Source organism: Myxine glutinosa, chromosome 5 (genome assembly GCF_964187855.1).
Source record: "Myxine glutinosa chromosome 5, kmMyxGlut1.1, whole genome shotgun sequence".
In the NCBI taxonomy this organism is placed as follows: Eukaryota; Metazoa; Chordata; class Myxini; order Myxiniformes; family Myxinidae; genus Myxine; species Myxine glutinosa.
In genome coordinates, this window is record NC_136265.1 from 129,642,172 (window position 1) to 129,647,563 (window position 5,392).

The window sequence follows — 5,392 nt, forward strand, 5'->3', positions numbered from 1 at the left end:
GTTTGAAAATAAGGTGAAGACTTCTTACTCGTGATACAATAGGGATTTTGGAAATGACGAATAATACGGCAACCCCAAAAAACTAAGAATGGAAGGAAAGCTTGTCTTTGCGAAGACGAGCGTCGATCTGCGTCGGTGGACAGGTACAATGATGTTTCGGGCGTTATGGATTATTAAAGGCAAAAAAAAAACAAACTGATTACAGATTTTATATCGTTAAAAAGAAAATTCCTTCGAGCCGGATTCGAACCAGCGACCTAAGGATAGCTTGCAAGACAACCTCTACAGTCCTCCGCTCTACCAACTGAGCTATCGAAGGAGCTGATTTTAACCCCTTTGAAATCACATAAATAAGGTAATGTTAAAAAAAAAACATCGCATAACTTTATGTATTAATTTTTAAACGACAGTTTACGGAGGGATTATTAATTTTAAAATGTATTAATTTATTTATTCAAAAATATTTTTTTTCATAATTATTATTCTTTTATGAGAAAAGACAAACATTTTTCGTTTTCCACGGTCATAATTTTTAAGCGGTGTAATGGATGGCTCACTATTAGTTTCTCGTCTCTCTTTTCGACCTCAAATCATATGAAGGTAAAACTTTAGTCAAAATAACGTGAAACGCACAACTCATGAGGGATTTAATTTCCGCTGAAGGGGAAATTAATCGGGGGCAATCGGGCGGCTTGATGCATCTGTGCGTGAAAGAGCAAGCGCGCTGCGGCTTGATACATCGGGGCGTGAAAAGGATGCCCTTCCGCCGTGACTGTTTTGTGGTTTCATAGCAGCGTCCCTCATCTCAAATCCCGTTTCCTCACGGCGAATCCGAGATCATCAGCCATCATGAGCGGCGAAACACCGTATATCGGCAGCAAAATAAGCCTCATATCCAAGGCGGAGATACGCTATGAGGGAGTTCTGTACACCATCGATACGGATAACTCGACCATCGCGCTCGCCAAAGGTACCGTTGCTTGTAGTGCGACGTCGTGAGGAGAATTGTTGTTTACCTTGTCTTGACTCGCACTCCGAAGCTCTGTGCTTAACGTTTTCCCTCGCTAATGAAAAAACGTTAGAAGAAAAAAAAGGTCCATGAATAAACTAATGGAACCTTCACCTTGAGCTCGCTTTTCCTGCCATTGTTTTGATCCATTAATTTGCTAGTGAAACAATGACGTTATCGTTATGTGCGTGATGTCGAATGACGCGGTCGCACCAAAGGTTTTAATGTCTAATGATGGTACGAGCTGCTTACTTGCTCGATGCTCAGGACTTACAAAGGATGGAGCACGGACTGTCGACCATTGGTTGGCAACCATTGCTGCAGGCCGAATGAACCCGCGTTCGAGTACCTCGTATTATTTCGCTTTATCACCAATAAAAAAAAAACGTTTTGTGCACTTTGTGCTGTCGGAGAGTGAATTTGACGATGTGTTAAAAATTTCCTGCAAAGTGTGTTGATGCTGAAAACGGTTACAGTATCTTTTGTCAATATAATAAAACGACACATATAACATGGAATAAACTGAGGGATTGAAGATGTGAGGATGAAATGATATTGTGCATCTCCTCCTCCTTCCTCCTCTTCTGCCCTCTCCTCCTTCGTTTCCCCCCTTCCCCCTCCCTCCTCCCCCCTTCCTCCATTCCCTCTTCCCCCTCTCCTTTCCACCTCTTCTCCCTCCCCAATTACCTCTCTCCCCTCCCTCCATCTTTGGCTCTCTCTCTCTGCCCTCCCTCCTTCTCCTCCTCTCCTTCCCTCTTCTACGTCCCTTTTTTTGTATACTTGGTCGAGGCTCATATAAGAGCTAACGCATTGAGCATATAATAAAGGGAGTGAGAGACAGAGGGGAAAGAGGAGGAAGCGCAACAATAGTGGTGAACAGGGACAGCGGGAGATCTGTGGAAGAGAGAGGGCTGAGGCGGGGTACACGTGATAAACAAGATGGACACTACAGGGGATTTCAGGAAAGAAAACGGGGAAATTGACGAAGGGTGAGTGGGGTGGATTAACGGGTGTAGAAAAGATCAAGGTTTTGGATGGTGGAAGATATGAATGAGATGGTGGTGAATAGCTGTTTTGAAGACCTGGACAGATGAGTGGGATTGAGGAGAGTGAGGGAGTTTGTTCCAGAGGCAGGAGAAAAGAGGAATGAAAGAGAGAAGGTGAGCAGAGAGTCTCGATTTTGGCAATTTCACCAGAAGAGGGTTGCTGGCAGATCTTGTGCGTCCTGTTGGAATATTTTAGGGACAGAGCACAGACAGAGCTGGAGGAGCTAGGCCGGAGAGGAGTCGGTAGAAGACAGAAAGACCACCAACCAACCTGCCTGCGGTGAGCGAGTGAAAGGCCCTCGGAGTTTGCTTCATCGGGAGAGATTCCAATGATTCTGAAAGCTTTGGTTTCAACAGCGTGAATCCGAGCAAGGTGTGAGGAAGGAACACCAGCCCAGAGGAGAGAACAGTATTCCATTGAGCTGCGGATGAAATCCTTGGATGTGGTGAGGAGCTCAGGTGTGCCAAGGAAGGACTTCGCACGACGGATGATGCCCAGTCGGAGACTGGCTTTGTAGGCCATCTTGGAAATGTGATTTTCCCAGGAAAGATCATGGCAGATAGTGAGACCCAAAAGCTTGAGTGACAGAACTTCTTCGAGAGGATTGTTGAGAAAGTAAATGGAAGGGTTGTCCAGACGACACTTGTCTCTTTCTCCCCTTCTCCTTCCCCCTCTCTCTCTCTTCCTCCCTTTCTCCCCTTCCTCCTCCCTCTCCCACTCTCCCCTTCTCCCCTTCTCCTTCCCCCTACCCCCTTCTCTCCCTACCCCTCTCCACTTTTCCTGTTCATTTTGCTTCTTTTTCCAACTGTTGTCCCATTGCCAGTACTTTTCCTTTTTACCCTGTCACCTCGTTGTTCCATGCTCCTCATCCTGTCCACAAAAAAGGAAGAAATTTTCTTTGGTAGACGGACTGAGAGGAACCTGGAGAATCTAAGGCACTGCTTATCTATTTGTCTGTAGACTGCATATTGATATTGCCTTTCTGGTGTGCATAGTGCGTTCATTCGGCACAGAAGACCGGCCCACTGAACATCCGGTGGCTCCTCGCGATGAGGTGTATGAGTACATAATCTTCCGTGGTAGTGACATTAAAGACCTCACAGTGTGCGAAGCACCCAAACCACAGCGTACATTACCGCAGGATCCTGCCATCGTCCAGGTGAGACCAAGCAGATCTGCACCCACAGAGGTTAGGGATGCAGATTTGCTACACTTGTAGTTTGAACCACTCTTTTGGGCCTATTTTCATCACTGAGGTTTAAACTTGTGGTTTTATCAGTCGTGGGTGATGTCTGTTATGCATTCCTTATCCCCTGACCATCATCTTGGCACTGTGCATTGGTGTGTCAAATTTAACCTGAACCTTTTGTTTATGACCAAGCCTGTTTTTAAATTGCAAGAACAGCACGCCTTACTTTTCAAGGTATACAGCAGCTTTGGACGCATAGATGTTAACAACAACAACAACAACATGCATTTTAAGGCCATTTTCCCTGCTAGAGCAGGGGTTAGCCTTGCGGTCCCCATGACTATCTTCTCCATTTTGCCCTATTTTCTGCATCTCTCCTTGTTAACCCCCTTGCCCACATTTCTTCTTCCACCATCTTTAGCCAAGTCTTTCTCGGTCTTCCGCGTCCTCTACTTCCTTCTACATTCATTTCCATCACTCTTCTCAACCAGTCACTTTCATCCTTCCTCAACACATGACCAAACCATCTCAACCTGTTCCTCTTCACAGCATCAATCACAGGCTCTATTCCCATAATCTTTCACAATTCATCATTTGTCTTCCTCTCTCTCAACGATACTCTGCACATCCACCGAACCATTCGCCTTTCCAGCCTTCGTTGCTGCTCTACGATGCATAGATGTTAACGCTGTTGGCTAATCGGAATATCTCCTCGATTTGCTTGATATTTGTATTTGTTCGACCACCTTTTTAATAGACCGACTTTTTGTTAAATAATAATAATATTGGTATTATTATTTAACTATTGTTAAATAATTTCCTGTCCGCAACTGGTTACCACCGAGCAGTGGAAGGATGAGCAGAACAAGCTTTAACCCCTGAGGCGATATCCAATTCTGATGCGCGTGGCAACGAAGAACCACAAAGTGCTTATTCTCACAAAACACGGGTTTATTACGAAACAAACGACGCAACAAAAATGTAATAATAATTATTTACAATAAAGCAAGGCGCGGAATGGGAATATAGAAAATAAACGCTGAGGTAATAAATTATACGTTGAGGATCCTCACTCACGGACACAAAAACACACACAAAAACACACACAGGGCAAAGTACGAAAATAAAAGAAAGACTCCGGCACTCAGCTGGCCCAAATGGATCCTATAGAAAGTCGGCAGTTGTTAACGCCCGAAGCCACATAGGCGGGAGGCCCGGAAAAAATAATGGCAGCCTGAAGCCGAAGGCCGAGGCACATGATCAAGCAGAGGCATGCATCCTAACCCACAGTGCCATAATGCATGGTTATACAACAGAGCACGTTATGAATGGCGGTCGCTTGTATTTGTTTGGGGCGATTAATTTGTCACTGGCCTCCATCAATTTATTTGTTTTTCTTTATTTATTTGGCCTTTCGAACATAGTCGGTCAAGCACATGCTCGGGCCACCATGCGCTAGTCTGTAAAAGTATTTTACTTGTCAGAGACCACAATAGGGCCATCCCATTTCATTCTGAAATATGGGTGTACAAGCTTAAGGCCATATGTTATTGGACCAATCAAGATTTGCTTCAGTCATTCCGATGAGGTAATGTTTTGGATGCAAATTATTGAATTTATAGTGTCCCAAAGTGGACAACATTCTGTGACAGAGTTTGTTTTAAACTGTCGTTGTGTTTTACGTAGCACACATTGTCACCCTCATTCGATATTTTAGCGCTATTGAAGCAATCTACTGTCGATCCGCCATTTTCCTTTCGTTAGGCTTCGCTAGTTAGTATAAGAAGGTAGGGAACCAGCAGTCTCGACGTGTGTGGGAATCATTTATAAGCATGGCAAAAGGCAATTTGGTGTCTATGTTGACGTTTATGAGCCGGGATGATGAACTGACTCGGCGTTCCCTGATTGGGCTTTCGGGTGAGTCGTGTAGTGAATCTGAAATCGAGAAAAAAGCGGTTCGAGCTATTAAACGGGCCGAGCGGCAGATAAGTTGTCACAGAGGTGCTATGAGATGGTGAAAAGAGGAATTAACATTTTCAACTTAAAAATGTACGCTGTACTGGAATAAAAATTTTGAACAATGTTATATCGGGCTAGCGTCACTTAAACCGTCTATTGTCCCATAATGTGTTGATGACCTTCTGTCG

General features: G+C 44.5%; 1 non-coding gene across 1 annotated transcript; it reads right to left on the bottom strand.

Moving 5' to 3' along the window:
- Positions 1-229: 229 nt before the first annotated feature.
- Positions 230-319, bottom strand: TRNAY-GUA (transfer RNA tyrosine (anticodon GUA)). Its single transcript is given in 2 exon segments — positions 230-265; positions 283-319. It is a non-coding gene; the product is annotated as a tRNA-Tyr (tRNA).
- Between the last annotated feature and the right edge of the window lie 5,073 nt (positions 320-5,392).